The 23,350-nt window shown below is 35.2% G+C and overlaps 1 protein-coding gene across 1 annotated transcript in view; it reads right to left on the reverse strand.

Annotated features, from left to right (window-relative positions):
• INPP4B (inositol polyphosphate-4-phosphatase type II B) overlaps nucleotides 1–23,350 on the reverse strand; it is an 877,116-nt gene that overhangs the window by 708,335 nt on the left and 145,431 nt on the right. The window contains exon 2 of the mRNA XM_037830717.1: nucleotides 7,479–7,541. The gene's annotated coding sequence lies outside the window, so the exon portion shown is untranslated. The remainder of the gene's footprint in view (nucleotides 1–7,478; nucleotides 7,542–23,350) is intronic.

Consider the following 23,350-nt stretch of genomic DNA (forward strand, 5'->3'; position numbering starts at 1 on the left):
GGTCACAGACATGTGAGAAAGCTAAGTCAAGATCAGCAAACCAACCCACAGCTGACGTCCCAGCTGTCTTCAGACATACAGCAAGCCCAGCTAAGACCACTATAAACCACCTGGACAATCTGCAGACTTGTGCCAATGAGTTTTGTTGTTTGTCCCATAGTATTGCTATAATAAGAGAAAACAAAAACAGAGATAAGAGTAGCCCTAATTCATAGTGCTGTTGTGAGATATAAATGAGAATACGTACATAAAGCATTTAGAACACCGTCTGGCACTCAGTAAGTAGCTAATAAATATTTGCTATTATTATCCATGGTTGGCAAGTACCATACGAAATGTGGGTGGGGTAGCTTCCTCAAGAAATAAAGTTTCCCAAACTCCAAAACAACATATTTAAAAATGAGATGTCTACCAGAAGTTTCCTGATAACTACTAGAGAGAGAACAGTGAAATATTAAATTTTAGCAATTCTAATAAATTCATAAGAAAAAGCATCTAATAATGGAAAGCATATCTCTTATTGTCCAACAAGTAAAAGCAGACAATCTTTAAAGCCCTTTATACATCCTATAGAGATGTGCAATGTCTGATCTATGCTCAGCCATCGAACCACCAATTACATCAAATGTCAAACAAAATGGACAGTAACACTTTTATTACATGATCAATTGCTGTTGCTAATGTTACTTATATCAGGTCAAAAACAATTCGGGAGTAGTTTCATCTTAGTATGTTCATTCACAATAATGTTATATATGGCAATATTTTCAACATGGACCTTAAAAGTATAAATGCATTAGTTTCAAGAATACATTATTATACACCCTACTTTACAAAAACTGGAGAAAAGCATGACCTGAACCTCATCCATATGAAAGTGGGAGTGTGTGACTGTGTGTACGTGTGTGATTGTGTGTGCATGATTGTGTGAGTATATGAGTGTTCTTTCATGGCTACTGTTTTCTGTCTTCCTTTTCTCTCAGATAAGTCATCCATCCTTTCACACAGCTTTGATCAAATTCAATATGGATAATTTCCAAACTCCACATCAAGCTGTAACTTCTCTTTTGAACCCTAAACCTTTATTTCAATTCCTGTTTGATTTTTGTACTTACTCAATAGATCTAAATGTCTAAATGTGAATACATCAACACCCTGTCCATCACTTCCCCAAACAAGTGTATGTGTGTTCAGTGACAGGTTAATGTAAGTAAAGCCCCACCTCAGTTTCTCACACATAACAAGAGCAGGATAAATAGTAACTATTACCATTGCTGCTATTATTCCTATTTTCAAACTTTGTCTTCACAATAACCCGAGGTATAGTTAGTATTATCATCCAGTTTTATTGATAAGAAAAATAATATACCAAGAGGTTAAGATTTACAGATTAATGAATGTAAAAGTACTGGTGGGGTAGGCAGATAGAACTGCAAAGAAACACCTATGAGATTAATAAGGACTTCATACAGGATAATAAGTTTGAGAATAAATTTTATGCAAGTGTATTTTGAAACTGACTTGATGGAATTACTAATGGCTAATATTTATTAAGCATTTTCTAAATGCCAGGGACAATTCTAGTTTAATGTTAACACTAAGTCACTTAATTATTTAAGTATTTTTCTTCTCCAGTTTGGTAGAAAAAACCAAGATGGGGCCCAGAAAGGTAAACAGTCTGCCTAAGATCATGCAGCAATAAACTATTAAGTGGCCAATCTAGGATTTGAACCCAGGCTACCCTCTGCTGTCTCTGAAATGAAGAACAAGAAGTGGGGGGGGGGGGTCGGGGGGCGGTGGTATGGAGAAAGTTAAATTCTAAGTAGAGAGAAAGGTAAATACAAAGTCTTCAAGGTATAAATTCATAGGTTAAGATCAAACAGGTTGGGCTTGTGGGCAACATCTGGGTAAGGAACCAGGTAGAAATGAGGTTGGGAAGACTTAGGTTGCAGCAGTGGAAAAGTGGTCTTTGGATGTCATGCTGAGATGGTTGAATTTATGGGGCAGTCAAAAGGGAACCACATCTTCTCTATAGTCTGACTTAATACATGTCAATGTACAGATGAAAGAACATATCAAGAAGAAATACAGTGGGTGTATATGGAAGTGGGACTTTGTTTCTTAGTGTGGAGTTAAAACATTTTGTTAAAATTGGCAGCATCTCTCTTCAAAATACCCTGTGAATAAATGATGAGGAAAATGACAGACTAAAGACAGATGTCCTGTTCAGATCCCAGCTCTGACCCCTACTAGGGGTTAAGTACGACATACTCAGGATGGACTATTATAGATCAAGCAAGCTGTGCACTTCCATACCAGGTTCAATGTTGAGTGCCTTAACTGAACATCTGGCTATTAAGGCACCTTCCATTTATCAACAGCACTTGCTCATTGTACGTGTACCATGAGAGGAAATTACATGGATCAAATAAAGGCAGCACAACTCCAAATGTTTGCCTCATCACCTGTAAACATAATTAAAGAATAACAACCATAGTCTTGGGAAAAATTTGGTAAGTCCTTCATTTATTAGTAGTGTTCAAAAAGAAATGCAAAATATAAGAAACTGAGTGATAGTCTTATGAAGTTAAACCAACAATTCTCCAATGTAACAACTTCAGCATGAAAGGAATAATTTCTTAAGTCTTTGTACTAGTTGAGCTAGCCCCCAACCTCACTGCACCAAATAGATTTTTTTAAATCTTGAAAATATAGGGATATAACATTTAAATTAGTATTTTCCTTGGTAGAACTTGCTTCAGTAAAAGAAATGTTTTCATAATTCTCTTTTTCAGCTTTTCCTAAGACATACTTCAAAAAAAATTGACTTATGGCAAAATTCTTCTGAGGGAGAGAAATGGGAACAATCCCACGTTTCTTATAGTCACATACAAATATACTTGGTACTTGGTCGATTCCAGCCAATCTCATAAAACTGAGTTCTAACTGATACTGAAATCCAACAGATTGTATTGCCTGCTAATGTGAATCTGATTTGACCAAAAATGAACTGCATTACTAAAATATTATTATCAGTGTCTACTGAATATTGGCCAATACTACAATTTTCTTTTCTTATTCATTTGGGGGGAAAAAAAACCATTTGAGGTGGTTTCACCAATTATTTCCAGGACTAAGCAATTTTATGTATTCATGGAAAATATCACTTTTTTCATATGTGGGAGTTGTTTCCTTTGTCAACCATAAGTAGACATCGGTAATATTCTTTAGCACCTATCAAAATATTCAGACTATTTTATAACAACAGAGCACAGATCCAGGAAAGTTTAGACATTACAAAGTAAACAGGGCACAGGTGTGGATGCTAAAAAATTAATACCACACAGTCTTCTGATGTGCTGTAGCACCAAAAAGACTTCTACCAAAAAAGAATGAAACAAACCCAAAGCACAAACACTCATGCAATGATGGCATAAATGAATCATAAAGTGTGAAAACAAGTTTAAAGCTATGGCATCAGGTACAATATCTGACAAATTCCTTGGCCTGACCTATAATTCTTCATTCCCTCTCATTGGTTTAGAGAATGCTGAAAGTTAAAATAATGTAATATATGTGAACAGAAACCAGTTCAGAAAATCATTTCAAAATATTTTATGCTTTATAATATTAATTCTTCTCATACCTTAAAAAACAGATTTTGAACTTCAAAGTAAGTGCCTACTGGTAGTCTCAGATAAGTTCTAATAAAGTACCAATTTATTTTTTTGATTCCAAATTTAAGGCCACATGAACCCTAGGAGGTTGCTGCTGACATCTAGTGGCAATATTTTTTAAAAGCCAAGTGCTTTAAAATACAGAGAGAAGAAATGGGACATTTATATACATATATATGCATGTGTGCACTTGCAAATTCTAGTGACATCCCATGTGACAAATTCTTTGCTACTGCCCAGACTCTGCCTCCTATGACCTGACTCCCCTTCTAAAGATGTGCTAGCACTGCAAAACTGAAGAAATGAAAACAAACACATCTGCTAAAGCCAGTTCCCACAAAGTACTTCGTCCTCTACAGGGAGGTCCAATGCACAAAGGACCTGCTCCAATCCCAATAGACATAACTGCTTATCAATCTCCCAAATCATCACATCCCTACCCAGATTTCAATACCTACCGTGTAGATACTTTTAGGATCATAGACTAGAGAGACTGCACTGTAGAAAGAGCTATGGATATGTTATGTCACACAAACATACACACACATAACAAAATGGCCACAAAATCCCTAGGCATGAGATTCAACAATTATTGAAGACTTAAAAAATAGCTACTAGGAATGGTTTTAATGGCTTGCAAGCATCCACATGATTGATGATGTATAGTACAACATGGACGAAACTGAAATTTGTGTGAAAAATGATAAGGAGCTATAGATAACTTCTACCAGCATGCAAAGGGATTTTGGGGGCCTCTGTATGTATGTATGTTTTTATTATATGTGTGTGTCTCCGTGTGTTTCTATGTATAGAATAAGAGAGAGAATCTCCAGTTCTGCGTGTAGCCCTTTCCCTTAAAGCATTTGTGAATATAGTAGGTAAATATAAAATGGATGGGTAGATGAAGGAATGAATGAACGAGGTGAAAAATTACAACTTTTTTTCCTGTTGATTCTGATTTAAGATATTAATTGGTAGAGTTCTATTAGGCAATATTTTGCTCTTAGGTAGAAATGCTTTTGTTGAGTAGCTCAGGTTAAATTTTTCTCCAGTGACATGTGCTAAGTGGCACAAAGTCAATGAGTGATAGAATTAAGCAATGTCCAGCAGGTAAAGAGCATGTGTTTCAACATGGCTCTATAAATTAATTGATTTGAATTTAGATTTGATTCTCCTTGAAAAGATATGCTAAAGGGAGAATGGGCTTTCAACGTTGTCCCAATTAATATAAAACACAGCTAAATCATAACTCTGGTAGTCCAAAGGTATTTTTTAGCCTTTTAAATAATATTTCTATAGGAATCCTGGAGGTTCCAGGAGCTCATTCATTCAGAGTTTGTCTACTTCACTCACAAGTGGGAGTAAAAATGGTTGACAGAAAGATCTTACTGCTCTCAGGGAGTTCATAATCATATTGAAGAAAACAACTCTGTGTCTCTGTGTGTACCTTTAGATGTAATAAAATAAGACCATATATAGTTGTGTATCTATACGTACATAGACACATACATATGAGAACTATTATAAAGCAATATGTGAAAATCAATAGCAGTGTGACATTTACTACACCTCTGTGCCTTACTGAGAGAGTGCAGGCTAAGGGAAAGAGAAAGTTGTAGTATGACGAGGGTCTCAGAAGACTTCTTAAAAGGAAGTTTTAAGATTATAGCTTTGGAATAAGGCTGGGCATTCAGAGTGGAAAAGTCAGCACCAGAAAAGATAAGAATATTTAGAGTAAGTAGTGAAGTAAGAGAGAAACAATTGAGTATGAGATAGATGGGGGATCCATGGAAGAAGCTGAATATTAGCAGGAGCCAATTCTAGACAATACTATGGTTTACAGTTTTGGGAGATTTTTACAAGTTTCAAAGAGACAGAGCATCCCTAGATGTCAAGAGACAGAACATCCCTAGGGTCAAGAAGACCAAGAACTTTTGCAAAGGACAAAAATCATAAAACTGGAAAAGGCACATTCTTTAAAAATTATCCTAATAGCTCCTTCTCATGTAAATTCCTTTTGAATCACTTCTGCATGAAAATATTGAATAATTTATTCTCTGACTTGAAGTTTAAATACTTTTTGACAGCATGTTTTGCCTGATGTTATAATTATGTTCCTGTAAATCATAGTATATATCAGGCATGGAATCTAATTCAGGCATTGTGACAACTGCATCTCACTCTTCATACATACCACAGAAGTATTTCTGACTGTCACTTAAATTTATATTCATTAAATTATTAACGTACCTGCAAGTTTGATGCTTGGTATTATTATAATAGGTATGGGATAAATAACATAAAATATTATGTATCGTAAGCTCTTAAAATATCACAAGACTTTTATCCTTTTAAATCTTACCATGTACTACATCTACAGAATTCGCTACATCCAATAAGAAATCACAATGAAAGCAATCTCTAAACAACATATTTATAACCTATTTCTTATTGCTTTTTAATGTAAGTAATACCATACACCAGTTTTATGTACCAGTATATTTCCCATTCTCAAAACTGTGCTTATAACAAGCCTATATTTTGACCTAGAATATATAAAAAATTGCTGAATCCTTAATATCCCATTTAATTTCCTACAGAGGTTAAATATGTGTGACAATAAAACTTAATATTCTTACAGAAGGAAAAATAAATTACAACCATCAAATTTTCCCAATTGAAATTCAATCTATTTCTCAGACATACAAACCTATGTAAAATTTAAATGTACTAACAGTCTGTAAGTAGTTTTGTACTATTACAAATTTGCTGAGTACTTACAAGGGTAGTTTGACCTGACTAATTAAAGTTGGCTCTATCTTTGGATGATCAAGTGACAAAACTATGACTATTGTGACTAAAACACCAGTAACCTCATGGAATAAAACACTACATGAAAAGGTATTTAAATGCCCTTTTTATAAGTCAAACGTAGAACCTTCAGGTATCTGCACATGCAAAAGCGCCTGATAATCCAACAGATTGTTCTTTGAGCCCCACTGCCCGAGTTCATCCCACGCAAAATGAGTGTGCTAGTGTTGAGTACAATTGACAAAAGCTGAAAGGTCCCATTTGTATAAAAATAGCACCTTCACTAGCATGTATTCACTTCCACTATTTCAACACTGAAATTTAAATGTGCAGACCCTATTTGAGATAGGAGAGGCAGAGCATAAATACATTATACTCTCTGTCTTCTTAACAGAAATTTTATATGGTGGCAAACACCTCTATTTCAACTAACCTAAAGGGCCATCTTAGAGAGACGATGATATGAACATCATTTCTTTTGGTCATATATGTTCTCCCACCCCCATCTACTCCTCCACATTTTGCTCCCACCCTCCTCACAAATGCACACATCCTAGATTATAGCCCCTTTGGGAGCTTTTATCAGACCAAAGCACTTGGACTTTGCAACATACAGGATGGTTCTTTCATTCTCATGTTGGGAAGAAGGAAATTTTGTTACTTTGGGTGCACAGATGCTAGACATTTTACCATGTTAACAGAAGTTACGCTTCCTACCCCAAGTCTTCATTTATTATTTGCAGTTTAAAATGAGTTTATATGTATCTTAAATAAAATAAAATAAGTTTATTATATATTAAGCCATTTATTACTGAATTCACAAATATGTAATCATCATAAATCTGTCCCTCTATTTTTCAAATAATATTTGCATTTTTGATGGGTCATTTAATATCTAAAACCAGTTCTCAAGGAAAGCCATCTAATCATCTAATTTAACATATCAAAGTTAAACTGACTGAAAAAATATCAATTCAAAATAAGCATTACCTTGGCCTGATTTTTCATAAAAGACAGCAGATTTCTTGCTGGGTAACACCATTTCTTTAGGTTCTGTGGGCAAAGAGAAAAGAAATTAATAAAAAGAATCTTTCTTTTTACTCTTTAAATGCTTTTTAAGAAAAGAAGCTTCATTAGGAATAAAGGTCAGAGAAGAAAATCATTTGAAAAAATATTCCACTCCATTCAGCAACTGCCTTGTGAACAACTTGCTTTAAATGCCACCTAACTTTCCCAAAGGTTCTCTCTCCCTTGCAGCTGAGAACACAGGTGACTGTGGCAGTCAACCCTGTTTTGTCTTTCCCTCTTTCCTTGCATGGGAACAAGAAAGACATTACCTGCCATCATTTCAAAAGACAAGATGTAAGTCATGTTGTGACAGAACATTTACTTGAATTACAATTGACTGAAATAGAATTTGCAATTATATAAACTTATTTTCCTCCCTCTCCCAGTGAGGATGGGTTTTAAAATACTCATGAAAGTTTGGGTGTTTTTCTATCTTTCCACAAAAGTGACAAAATGAGATATTGTGGAATAACTCTATGTAAATAATTGTAGATTACCCTCCTTATGAGATGCAATTTCAGAGCTTTTCTATGCTGCAAGGAGGAAGAAACTACCTTACAGAAGTCAGATGTTATGAAAATATATCTTATGCCCTCCCTTAGCATATAACAATCCTGAGGAGTATCCCATAAAAGATTTTACTGCATCATTATCTGAATGTTCAGATTGGAGGATAAGAAATTCAAGTCTGAGCAATAGCTTTCCAGAAAAGACTGTCACATAGGTAAGAATCTTAAAGTCACCTCTTGAGAAAGTTCTTTGACCAAAGAAACATTTATAGTTAGAAACATCAATTAATTGACTATAGCAGTTGCTATGATAATAGTCATATAGCTACATCTTACTATATTGTACTGTGTCATCCTGGACAAGTAAATTAAACTCTGTAAGCCTTCATTTTTCATCTGCAATATGGGAATGATAATTCTTTCTACTACCCAGGGCTGAAATGATAGTTAAATGAGATACACACATATAATGGACATAGCACAATACCAAGCTAAGCACTAATGAATGTTGGCTAATGTAACTATCAATATTATTGTTATCACCATTATTATCATTGTTCTTCTGTTAAAATATATCTTGCTCCACCACTGAGAATCACTGCCCTAGTAAGCCATATAGTGGAATGATTAAATCATGCCGTACTGGATTTTATCAAATTGCCTATTTATTAATCAAACTCTCTGATGGCAAAGGAAATAGAGCTATTGGAGATCTTTGAGCAGGTGGGGGAAATGACTGAATAGTATTTCAGGAAGATCAGTAAGCTCTCAACCACTCTGCTCCAGTGGTTCCCCTCGATTTTGCTGAGGATTTTTAGCTTGAAGAAGCCCTCCAAGAAATTATGATATACTTCAAGTTTCACTCAAAGAAGCTGGTCCTTATCTATACTTGGGTATACGCAATCCAATTTACCAAATGATCTACTGAGCTCCTACTGCAAGCCAGGGTCTTTGATAGACCTAGAGAAACCAAAATCAGCAAACAATGACACCAAAAAAAAAAAAAAAAAGGCAGTTTAGTGGAGGAAATAAATCTGTAAACAATTATTCCAAGTAATTGATGGAATGGTAAAAATATCATTATTAAACAGCACATAATACGTTAAAGTAACAGTAGAAAAGAATATTCTATAAGCAGAATGGGTAAACCTAAAAAAAATCAATCAGAATGGCTGAACTTGTGCTTACTAACTGACATTCAGTCCTGTGTGATCTAAGAAAATTTCACAAAAGAGAGGACTTTGAAAGATTAAAAAAATCTGGCAGACAAGTATGTGAAGTATGTCTTTCCAGGGAGAGGACACAGAGCATACAAAGAACTGGAAGGAAGAAAAGGCATGCAGATTCAGATTAACCTGAAGGCTGGCCAACCTTGCCCTGGTTGCCCCTTCTCAACCTCTCATTAACAGGTGTCTAAGAAGAAAACCACTAGTAACAGCACCAAGAAGAAAATGCATTGAATATAAAGAGGCATTTCCAGTAGCTGCATCCCTGATAGGAATAGATTAAGAAACACAGTTTTTGGACTCAACTCCTCATACTGTATATTTTGAAAGAGTATAATATCTATTACTACAAATAAAGAAGCTAGGAAAGGACTTTCACTCACATCAACAACAGTTCCTAACTTCAAGGTACAGACCGAAATCTGCATAACATCTTTTATTGTGGACCTCCCACCCTGCAGAGCTTAAAAAAAAAAAAAATCTTACAGTTTCTTTACATTATTAAAAACATTTTTAATTCAGAATTTAGAAAACCCAGCTGCATTTAAAAAGCTGGTTTAAAGTTTAAATCATCTCCATCCCTGAACCGCATGCCATAGCCACGATCTGCTCTAAGTGGAAATCAACAGCTAGTGGAGAGGGATATGCTGGTCCCATATTTTCCCTCCACATCCTTCTTCCTCAGCTGGTTAACTTTGTTTCCTGATGCCTCTGGAATATGAAAGTGATAGAGGGAAGGTGGGGGAAAGAAGTAAAGGGAAAAGGAAAGTATTTACTTTCCGGGTACTGAGCTAAGAGGGCTCCACTCTCTGGGGCTGGCATGTATTTAAAACTAGGGATGCTTTCTGGGTTCTTTGGCAATCCCTTCTCTTCAATCACTGGGGAAGTTTCATCTGTACTTTCCTTTCATCTTTACTTTCCTTGATGTGGGACATACTGTCTCACTTTATCACTTACTACTTCCACAACCCCAGGTGGTGCTTCAGCTTCTATCTGCTGAGACCAGGCAGCCTCTGGGCAGCCTCACGGGATGGGACTTAAGACAACCTCATGACAGCTCTCTTGCACTCATGGCCGACATTTGTTCCATAGGTTATTCTCCCACAAACCTTGGGAATGAAGGCTAATTGCCAATTCAGCACCTCTACTTTGTTCAACCAGACATTGTTCACTAGCTCATCTCTTGGTTTCATCAGAAACTAGTCCACTGTATCCACCACCACCCCCAAACTGCAAGGGACACACATTAAAGTCACCACTGAGTCTCCTTGGAGCCCATCTCTATAGCTCTGAGAGGGGGGGAGCACCCCACACTCTTTCTCCTGTGGGTACTCCTAGCACAACTTCAAGTCACTCCAAAGTAATCTTCCTTTAATCTCTGTTCCCTTAACCCTTTTAGATTAGGAAAATTGTAGTTACCTAATCAGGTTTCATGCTCCTTGAAAGGATTTACTACAAGGTGATCAATTTCAAAAATCACATTGGTATCTGATGGCTTATTTCCTTAAAGGGTCAAACATTTCCCATTTTACACCTTATGATACTAAATTTTCACAATTTGAGCTTTAGGAGACCCATGCAAGAAGTAGCTAAAAATTACATAATTTGTGTACTGGATATACTATTTTGTTTGTTTGTTTACGCCTTCTGAGCATTCCATGGATTTTACATTATTCGTCAATATAACTGCACTAGTCAGGCAGAAAGTCTAATGTCTGCCACATTATTCTATCATAGTACCATTTTGATTGTGGTTCAATTCTTACTTTTCAGTACTTTCCAAATTTACCGGTCTGTCAAAGCTTTAATGCCAAACTTCTCCATGAAGTGATCCCCAGGTACTTTGGACTCTGCTGATCTTATCATTCAGTGATCTTGTGCAGCAATTGCAGTCAATGCCTATAATTTATATAGCCTTCCAGGGTTGTCTTGTGCTGTTGTGTCTCCCCAACTATATTTTAAGTTCCTCAAGGGCAACTTTTTTTAAACCTTGGGCCTCTCCTCTCTCCCCTTCAGTGCTTAATTCAATGCTGAGAACACAGCACAGGGGTTCCTAATATGTAGATACCCAATTGCAATCTATTGAATATCTGTTAACATAGATATGACAGAGTTGACTTACCTGGCATAAATATCTTACCATGCTATTTGACATAATTTGCATAACAATTCCTTATTGTAGTCACATAAAATTTGATAACATTTGCACAAATTCATATGTCAGGACGAGGAAAGAAGACAAATGAATATGAGGGAAGTGATAAGCCATCATGTAACATGGATGCTATTTTTTGGAAATATATCCAAATGCAATGCTTTTGTATTTCTCTGTGTTTGAGCTTACCTTTCTGTAATGGGTGTCCACTTACCTCAAGGAAGATTAGGATTGTTATAAGACAAATAAAATAAGAAAGGGGGAATCAAGATTTTGACATCCAGCAAGAATTCTGGATCCATGGAAAGAAGATGGCCTTGAATATCCGGTTTTCCTTAGATAAGAAAGGATTTTTAAAAACATAATTTTAGTTGCCACTAATACATTAGAAGCCAGACTTAGAGAACTAGATCATAGAGTTTTGTGATGCCAAAAATGGGGAAAACAAAGCATCATGCAAAAGATATGAAGAACTACCCTCTAACCCAGTGGACTGTATGGAAAAGAAGAATACAGATGGAAGAGGAAGAAGTTGAACATAAAGCTCCCATTTTCCTTCTCTCTAAGTTAATCCCCCTCATGAAAGTGGTATGGAGGTTCTAGGAACATTGGGACTAACTGTCTATGTTTCAGAGCATGGAGTGAAAAGTATTCAAACTTCTCAGAGAAAACTACCATCCAGCATTTCACATGACATGGGAATAGTTAGGAGGCATTAGAGGATGGAAGTGTCTAGAGAGGTGAACCTGAGACAAAATCCCATTTTCCCCACAGCCAATGAGTGGCATCCAGAAGAGTTAGACGTTCTCAAGTGTCCCTTAGCAGGGGAAATGGAAATGCTGAGTGGGCTTGGTCCCATCACTCTCCCCCATCTCTACCACGAGAGCATGAGGCCCACTGACCCCTCAATGCCATGTGGGGAAGAGCAGAAGAAATAGAGAAAATTTGAAAGCATAAGCATTTACCTAAAAATTGTCTGAGTTGTCAAACACTGATAAAAAGGATTTAAGAATTTACTAGTCCAATATAACCATTTTTACAGATGAGAAAACTAAAGATCAGAGTGGCAAACTCATTTAATCAAGAGTATCATGCAGGTGAAGGCAGATAGGAGGCAACATTGCCAATTTTTCTAGCATCTACTTAAATGCTAATGCACTATCCCACATTCTCATCTAGAGACCAGTTTTGCTTCTTACTATGAATATGTTAATATTATCTAAAATGTCAATTTTATTTTTAAATAAAAATAATGAAATACATTTACAATAATAATGATAAAAAATTTCATAGAAATTCTTAGGTTTATGCTCTTAGAATTAATAAAAAAACTATTATAATTAATAAGTTAATTTATCAATTAACTTATAAGGTCATTGTACAAAAATCAATTGTACTTCCATACAACAAAAATAGAAATTATAGTATTTAAAATAGAATCAAATATCAAATACCCATCTAACAAAAGATGTATATGACCTCTACACCAAAAATCTATAAGACATTATTTAGAGAAAATAATGCAGACAAATAAATGGAGAGAGATATATCACATTTATAGACTTGAAAACTCAATATTTATGGGTATCAATTCTTCCCAAATTGATCCATGTATTCAGTGCAATGACAATCAAAATCCCAGTGGTCTTTTTTTAAATAAAATGTTGACAAGCCAAAATGTGTAAAAAAATGCAAAAGGTCAAGATTAGCCAAGGCAATAATGAAAAATAAAGCCAGAGATAATAAGCTACCTGATAGCAAAACTTATTATACAACTTTTGAATTAAGACAGTGAGGTACTGGTGCAAGATAGACAAATAGATACAAGGAAAACAAGAGAGAGTCCAGAAACAAATACATACAAATGATGACAACTAATAATACAAGTCAATTATGGCAAGTTTGACAATGTAGAGCAGTGGGGAAAGGGCAATCTCTTTACTAAATGATAGTGAATGAATTTTATGTAAATCCATTTGGAAAAAAGTGAGTCATGACTCCTCCATATACAAAAATCAGTTCCAGAAGGTAGTATATCTAAATGTGGAAGACAAAATAATAAAGCTTTTAGAAGAAAACCTAAAAGAATGTCTTTCCCTTTGAGGTAGACAATGACTTCTTAAACAACGTATAAGAAGTGGTAACCACAAAGAAAAAATAAAAGATAAATTTGACTGCATGTAAGTTAAAATGTCTTTTCATTAGACATCAAGTAGAGAAATAAAAGACAAGCTACAAAATGCAAGAATATACTTGCAATATATATATATCATATAATGAATCATATTCAAAATGTATAAAATAAACTTCTATAAATCAATACGAAAAAGGCAGACACCTCAATAGAAAAATTGGCAAAAGACAAATAGAAATTTCACAAAATAGGGTATTCAAATTTTCAATAAACACCTTTTAAGTTCCTCAACTTTATTAGTCCTTTGTAAATCCAAATTAAAATCACAATTAAATACTACGATATACAGACAAATGTGGCTAAAACAAAAAAGATAATACCAAATATTGGCAAGGATGTGGGGGCAATGGTATTAGCATGACCTGCTGGTGGGGGTGGAAATTGGTGCAATTGTTTTGGAAGACTGTTTGGTCATATCTAATATATTAGAAGGTAAACATATGCACACTCTATGTCTAGGTAACTCCACTCTTAGGTTTACAGTCATCATAAACTGCAATTGCCAAAAAGTATGTATAATAATGTGCATATGGTCCTATTCACAATAGCCACAAACTGGAAACAATCCAAATGTCCATCAACAGTGGAACTGATCAAGAAACTAAGATATACTTATATAATGAAATGTTATATATCAATGAGAATGAACAAACCACAGTTACAAGAACAATATGGATGAATATCACAAATATTGCTGAAGGAAAGGAGCCAGATGTCAAAATAAAACATACTATATGACAGAATTTATATAAAATTTGAGGGAAAATAAGTAAAACTAATCTATAGTGTTAGAAATTAGGATAGTGGTTACTCTTGGGAGGTAGAAAGTGACTGGAAGAGGACTTGAATGGAGCTTTTAGGTGCTAATGATCTGGGGTTTTTTTATTATTACTGTTTGGCTGTTGGATCCTTGGGTGTGTTCACTTTGCAAAAATTTATCAAGTTGCACACTTAAGATATCTTCACTTTTCCATATGCAAGTTATACTTCAATAAAGTTAATTTTTTAAAAAGTAACAAACATTGAGACCCCAACCCATCTGTCAGTAACCCCGGAAAAAAAGGCTCCAATAGATTTTTCTCCCCAATCTTAAAGACGATCAAGAAGAAGTAAAAGGGCAGATTTCTTTCTGCAGATGTTTTTCATCAGCATCTACAGGTGTAATAACTGCAGCACCGCCCTTTCAGGACAACACCCAGAGACAGAACACTAGTTGTTTTCCCTGGAACACAAGCCATTTTCAATATTTTTGAATTTGTTACATCTCCCTTAAATTATTTATTCATTTTTTTTTGTTTAATTAAGGAGAATATCTAGCATGGAGCATATGCTTATTCATTTTTCAAGCATATTTGAATATTTAAGACTCGGCATGTTTAAGGAAATTTTAAAATTTGGGCAACTTTAGTCAGGACACATCCAAAGTGAGATTTTAAATGCTGTATCTGACTTCTGAAATCATTTCCTTTTACAAATACTAAAATAGTTATCAATTGTATCCTTTTCAAATTTTTCCTTATTTTATGAAACATTTTTTCCAGGAAAAAAATACACAAACAAAATAGAATTATAGGTATTTAGAAGTGTCCTCTTTTAGATGTTGGAAAGAAAATATAAATAGAAAAAGGAAATACAATAAACACCCATTTATCTCTCATCTACAAGCAATAATTTTTCCTCTCTGAACTAGACTTGTCCCTAGATCAACTCCAATAGTGAAAATCACAGGTAATAATCAAGACCCAGACATTTTGAAATGCATGCCTAATCCATGCCAGAGAAAAGGCAAAAAGAAAATAACAACAACAAAGAGTCCAACTCCACATTTAAAGCATACAAAGAAGCAAAATACTAGAAACAGTTAAATTCTAGCCTTACCATTTTTTACTAATAATCAAACTTTTACTTAGCTGATGACAACATTCTCCTTCAAATGATATACTCTAATTTCTCTGAAAATTTCATTTACTCAATCATCAGTTTTTATTACTTTTATTACCTCAAATAAATAACCAGAATATTTTTCAAATGCAATTAAGAGAAATAAGAAAACTTCTATTTTTTGATAACTACTTTAAAAGTTTCTTAGTTTGCATTAGTTTTAGACATTTCATCATCATTACTATAGTGATTATTATGTTAATAATAAAAATTAGCATTTATTACCTGCCAAATATGACCCAGGCACTGTTCTGAGTTACTGTCTTGCACATTTAATCCTCATAAAACCCTAACATCTGGATACACTATTATCTCCATTTTATAGGTGAGGAGACTGAAGCACCGTTTGGTTAAATTAAGTTATTCCAAGCCCCAGAGACAGTGAGAAAAGGGAAGACTTGAGACCCAGTAGCTGGTACCTGAGCCTGTTCTCTTGACCACTCCACTAAGCTGTCTTGTTCATACTTCTGCAACTGGTTTCCACATGACTTACAGGTGACCATGGCATGTCCATATGTCTTATGATCTAAAAATATCACTTCTTACTGCGTATCTCACATTTTACTTTAAATACATATTCTCAAAAAAGATTGCTATTCTATGTATGTTTTTGCTACTTTTTCATGCATTCATCAGAATTTTACATAGTACTATACTTTGGATTTACAGCAGGTATATCTTTCTCCTTAAAGTTTAAAGCAAGTAACATCACCCAATTTACATTTAAACACACATACACATCAAGCACTACCCTGTGATTGATGTTTACATATTTCATTGCATATTTTCTCACCTTCTATCTCATGCCATTGCCAAAGTCAAACTCTCAGAGTCCAGACTCAAAAGGTGGTCCATGAACCAACAGCATCAGGATCAGGTAAAGGTGGTTAGAAATACAGAGTTCCAGGCCTCACCCCAGACCCACTGAGTTAGAGTCTGAATTTTAACAAGAACCCCAGGTGATTTGTGAGCACATTAAAGTTTGAAAATCCTGCTTTAGATGATATATTCCTTTAAACTAAGGACCTTCTTAATCCTTGTTTCACCTAATTTATTTTCCAAATTCTGTGAAAGATATTCTTAACAATTTTACCACTAAGTGTTTAAGTCTATTAAAATTATTACTAAGCACTTCATTATTCCTATCAGCTTTACTGCCTGCAGCATTACTGAATCTTACTGAACTTATGATCAGGGACTTAAAACAGAAGGTTTTCTTCTTATAAACAGGTTAGATTCCAAGGGCTGTCTGCAAAGCTATTTGGTTGCAAGTCCACTGTATCCTCCACAAGGAACTACAACTGTTTCAACTGGAAACAGGCAGACTTGACCTGCTTTAGCTCAGTGTGTAGCCCTGTAAATGTCAATGAAAACTCCTAAGTTAAAAGATCAGTAGTAGAGGAGCTACTCTTTTCTCAAACTCTCATGCAATTTTATGTCATATTATTGCCCAATGCTGATCTCAAGTTCTTTGTAAAATCTCAGACTTCCTTAGTTCTCAGGTTTTCACTTACATGTTGCTCTAGGGTTTTCTTGTTTTTTGTAGAAGTTGATCTAAAGAAGTTCCAGAAAAAATAACTTAGTGTTAATACAAGATTCTTGCTTTTGGCTAAAACAAACACCATCACCAACAGCCAAAACCAAACATAATAACCAATAACTCCACCCACCCCAAAAAAAGAGAAATGCCCCTAGGGAAATCCATCAAGATATGCTTCAAAAAACAGTAAATAAATGCAAAAGAAAGTCAACTGTATTTTCACTTTAAAATATAAAACAAAATTCTGTGTTGGTAAATTTTTTTTACTATTTTAATAAAGTACCAGTTCTCATAACTTGAAAAAAGTTATGAAACATCTTTGCCACCTTATCTAAACTTTGAATGGGCTCTTGAATGTGTTCCCAACAAATGAGCTAATAGGAATAAGAATGTTAATTTACTTGAGTACGTAGTGTCAATGAAGGTCTTTCTTTAAATTTTTTCAAGAGAAAAATCAAGAATATTTGGATATAGGCTAGGAGCTAGATAGTAAAAAAGGATTAACTGTAATTGTATTGGGTGTGATTAACCATACTGAGGCTATGTAAGAAAAATATGCTTATCTTTCATAGATACATAATCAAGTAAACTGGGCTGAAACGTCAAAAAAAAAAAAAAAAAATTTACCAAAAAGACATCCTGGTACACATCACTACCTCTAAAAATAAAATAAAAATACCAGTAACAAAAAGAGAGAGAAAAAAGGATATTAGGAATCTAAAAAGACATCAGTAATAGAGAAATTTTAGTATCAATACAGGAGACTCAAGCTATTAGTTCACTGGATTAAAACTGATTAAAGAAAAAATAATGTTTTGTTTTTACACACAATGGCACTGAAAGACACAATGAATTAGAAAATGCTATGGATACCTTTTTGCGAACCATTGCTCATGCTGGGCACTATGGTAATTCTTTATTACTACTTTTAATACTTACGAAAACCATTTTTAAAAGGCATGAATAAGCGTTTTCCCACTTTCATGACATTGCTGGCATGGACCAAAGAGGAGAAAGGTTTTGCACCCACTATCAGCCTCTCTCTTCTTTTTCATACTTAACTCTGCCCCACAGGATGAAGATAATTTGATTAGTCATAAAGCCATAGTTTACCAGTAGGTGGTTTCTGTTCTTAAATGTCTTATAGCAAGTATAAAACTTAGTCCACACATTTAGGTATGCAAAATGACCAATTTGTTAAATTTTGCCACCTCAGTGCCTTGCTTGCTTCCCCCTAGTCCCACTATGGGACAGGCAATACTAAAAAATAAAATCACTAAAAACTTTCCAGATTTGAAACTTCAGATCCAGGAAGCACAATGTTTTCTAAGAAGGATAATTAAAAAGAAATTTACACCTAGACACAATAGAGAAACTGTACAATACCAAAAGACAAAGAGATCTAAAAGCAGCCAGCAATAAAAGATTGATTACTTTAACAGTTTTGGAGGCTTGCCCAGATCCCTTTACCAGGCCAGAGGACTTACACCCTGTCTGTAGTGACTGCTGACTGATAACAGCTCACAACTCCAGTCTTCTCTTGATAATTGCCTTCAGCTCCCTGGAGATGTCTTGGAGGTTCCATATTCCCCATGGACACAGTCCTCAGCTAATGAAAGACTAATAAGGGTACCACAGGCCAACACACTGGCATCATTGTGGGACAACTCTGTGTTACCACTCAGGCTGCAGAGCTTCTTGTGGGATCAGGCTGATCCTCTGCTAACCCCACATCTTTGACTAGCTGCTTCCCTTGTTTTTTGTCCTATCCTGCTTTCCTATTTTTCTTTTCTGATTTCAACCATGAGCACTGAAAATCCTAGTCTTGGGTTTGTTTCTGGACAAACTAAGATAACTACCAAAAAGAAATGACAGAAATCAGCAGCAGCCTTCTCAAAGCAACAATAGATGCCAGAAGGCTACAGAATACTACACTCAAAGCACTGAGAAAAATAACTGCCAGTTAAGATCCCTTATTCCCAGGCACACTATAATTTCAGGTGAAATACATGCATTTTAGATGTATCAATTGGAGCTTCCAGCAGCAGGCCTGCACCAAATAAAATTTTAAAGGATTTCAGGCAGATAGAAAATGATCCCAGATGGGAAGTATGAAATACCAGAGGGATTGGGAAAAAAAACAAAGTAATTAGTGAGCATGTGGGTAAACTTAATCAACAATAACTGCATTAAATACCACATTAGTAATAATAATAATGCTTAATTTAGTGAGTAGCAAAACAAGGTAGAATTCAAATACCATGTAAACACGGGGAGGGAGGTGACTGAATTTAAGTTGCAGTATCTTGCATTGTTGAAGAGACGAGAGATAAATTAACTTTATATTTTAAACTTGCAAGCTGAGATTTTAAGGTTAATCTCCCCCTATCCTCCCCCCCCAAAAAAAAATTGAAACCAAGAGTATTCAAATCAGCAGAAGGGGGGAAAAAAAGAATAGAAAACCTCACTCAGAAAGAAAGCATGAGGAAATTCTATTTCTGGCTATAATAATTTGTCCTGGGTTAACCCATGCATTATAAAAAACAGGACAAAATATAACAGGCAAATCTCTTCAGTCATTGTTCAACATGCAGCACAAGATTTAAGTCTAGAAGTGAAAGGTAAATTCCACAATTGTTCCAGCTTTTTCCTTAGGGGCAATTTTCCAGCCTCAGCATAGCAAGATAGGATCCAAGCAGTGTATGGTGTCTGGGTACACTTTGAAGGCAGAGATCAGTGATCAAGGAGCTAAGCTGGATGAAATACAATGGGCAAGGTACCCAAAAGGCAGGAACTGTGCAGAAGGAAGCTCTCAGATGTTTGTGAGTGCCCCTGTGAGTTCCTGACCATGGACTCAGTTACATACGTGCAGGGCAAAAATAATGAGGAATGTTAGAGAGACACTGCTGTAGGTTGAGAATGGATCAGAGATACTAGAGATATTAGAAGTCAAGTAGTGACAGTGGATATTGGAGTTCATCCCAGCCAGAGTTGAGACATGTCATTAACACTTCCTTAATACCCAGGCATCTGACTGAGACATCAGAAAGGTCATGCCTTATTAGGAGGGTGGATGCCCTAGAGCAACACCTACTCTAGACCTACCCCAACAAAACCTAAAACTAAATCTTGAAACCAAATTAGAGTAGCTTCTGACACATCTTAGATTTTCCATAGATCTGCCCTAGCAAAATATAAAATCCAACATATACAAGTTTATAGTAATCATCCAGTAAATATCTTATAATGTCCATATATAACCAAATACTAATAGATACACAAAGAAAGGAAAATGAGACCCATACTAAAGAAAAAGTCATCAAAAGAAACTGATCCAGAGCTTGCACAGGCATTGGACTTTGTAGATAGTGGCTATAAACCAGATATTATAAATATAATCAAGGAATCAAAGGGAAATATGTTCAGAGAATTAATTAACATAATGAGAGAACATATAGTGAATCTCAGCAGATAAATGCAAGTTATTAAAAAGGGAAACAGAAATTCTAAAACTGAAAAGAACAATGTATGAAATAACAAATTCACTGGATGGGCTTAACAGCAAGTTGGAGATGGTAGAAAAGAATCACTGAAGCTGAAAAGAAATCAATAGAAATTAACCAATCTGAAGAACAGAGAGGAAAAGTGATTAAGGAAAAATGAATAACCCCCCCAGGGACCTATTGAACAATATCAAATAATCCAACATATGTGTAATAGGTGTCTTGGAAAGAAAAGGGAATAGGACCTAATAGTATTTAAAGAAATAATGGCTATAATCACACTAAATCTGGTGGGAAAACAATCAACTTACAGATTCAAGAATCTCAGCAAACCCCCAAAAGGATAAAATCAAAAAAAAAAACAAACTACACTAAGCCACATCACAGTCACACTGCTGAAAACAAAAGATAAAGCAGACAGAGAAAAAGACAATGATAAAAATAACTGTCCTCATTCAAATAAGGTAGACCAGATAATAATTTAATAATATCTTTAAAGTCTGGAAGAAAAACAACTACTGTTATTTCAAAATCCTAAATCTAATGAAAAAAATCCTTCAAAATTAAAGTAAGATAAAGTTTTATTATAAACAAAGGGTGAAAAATTATTTTCAGCACACATTAACAACAAGAACTGCTTAAAGAAGAAGCGAAATTATACCACATGAAAAAAGTCATTTCTACATGAAAATATAAAGACAAGCACTGGAAATGGTAGATAAGTAGTAGGTAATATAAAACATTATATTTATTCTCATTATTTCCTTGCAAGATAACTGTCTTTTAAAAGCAATAATAGTAACATGGTAAGGCAGAGTTTATAGCATGTGGGGAAAAGAAAAGATGTGAAAACTACAGCACAATGGGTGTAAACAAGTTAATGGGATTCTTCTATTGAAAGGTTATTATATTTGGGAGGTGGGAAGTAGGAATTGGGAACTGTAAGCCATCAGATGTTACGCAGTAAGACTGAACTGTTAAGGGTCAGGTGTGAAGTAGAATTAATATGGACTCTAAATATGTTAAGGATGGATATTGTTAATCCTAGACCAACCACTACATAAATAATAAAAAATACATATAGCTAAGAAGTCAAGATAAGAAATAAAACAATATTAAAACTATTAAATTAGTTCAAAGAAGTCAAGAGCAACAACAATAAACAGAATAAGGTAAAAATAGAAAACAAATAGGATGATGATAGACATAAACACAATCATATCAATAATTACATAAAACATACAAACAGTAGAAATGTTAAGAGACTAAACCAATGGTCAACAAACTATGGTGGGCAAGCCAAATTTTGCTCACTTATTTTGTAAAAAAAGATTTATTTAAAAAGAGCATTGTCTATTCATTTGCACATTGCCTATGGCTGCTTTGGTGATACAATAGTTTCAGTAGTTTCAGACAGAGGCCATGTTCTAGTTTGCTAATGCTGCCAGAATGCAAAACACCAGAAATGGATTGGCTTTTATAAAGGGGGTTTATTTGGTTACACAGTTACAGTCTTAAGGCCATAAAGCGCCCAAGGTAACACATCAGCAATTGGGTACCTTCACTGGAGGATGGCCAATGGTGTCCAGAAAACCTCTGTTAGCTGGGAAGGCATGTGGCTGGCATCTGCTCCAAAGTTCTGGTTTCAAAATGTCTTTCTCCCAGGACGTTCCTCTCTAGGCTGCAGTTCCTCAAAAACATCACTCGTAGTTGCACTTGGGGTATGTGTCCTCTCTCAGTCTCTCCGGAGCAAGGGTCTGCTTTCAATGGCCGTCTTCAAACTGCAGTTTCTCTCTCTGCTCTGTACATTCTTCAGAGTGTCCCTCTTGGCTGTAGCTCCTCTTCAAAATGTCACTCTTAGCTGCACTGAGTTCCTTCTGTTTGCCAGCTCATTTACATGGCTCCACTGATCAAGCCCCACCCTGATTGGGTGGGGCCACACCTCCATGGAAATTATCTCATCAGAGTTATCACCTACAGTTCGGTGGGGTGCATTTCCATGCAAACAACCTAATCCAAAGGTTCCAACTTAATCCCCACTAATATGTCTGCCCCACAAGATTGCATCAAAGAATATGGCTTTTTCTGGAGGACATAATACATTCAAACAAGCAGAGACCATATGGTTCGCAAATCTAAAATATTTACCATCTCACTTTTACAGATGTTTGTTGATACCTGGCCTAAACACACCAATACATGGCAGATTTTACAAGACTGGATTAAAAAGCCAGACCCAGCTATACGTTCTTTACAAGAGACTCATTTTAAATTTAGACACAAATAAGTTGAAAGTAAAAGTATGGGAAAAGAGAGACAATGTAAAGCAATTGACCTTTGAGACACAAAGACCTGGATATGAATATTCAGTGTTGACCAGCCATGTGGCCTTGAATAGTTTACTTTATCTCTCTGAGTTCTGGTAAAGCACCTAATAAGTATTGAACACTTAATGGACAGAAGCTGCCACTATCATATAGTAGTGACACACAGCTAGAAATATATAGTAAGAGAAAGAGTCTAGTAACAGTCCAATATATTAAGCCTATCGGTATTCATTCCGTCATAACATGAGTGATAAATAACATAGGGAAATCATAAGAGAAATATATAGAAAGACAGATGTAAATGTAAAGACTTGCATTGCCTCTGATTAAAATGATTAATTTAAAATGTACCTTGATTCCTAAGCAAACATTTAACGTCATGCCATACACAGTTCCCCC

This window comes from Choloepus didactylus, chromosome 3, assembly GCF_015220235.1.
Source record: "Choloepus didactylus isolate mChoDid1 chromosome 3, mChoDid1.pri, whole genome shotgun sequence".
NCBI lineage: Eukaryota > Metazoa > Chordata > Mammalia > Pilosa > Megalonychidae > Choloepus > Choloepus didactylus.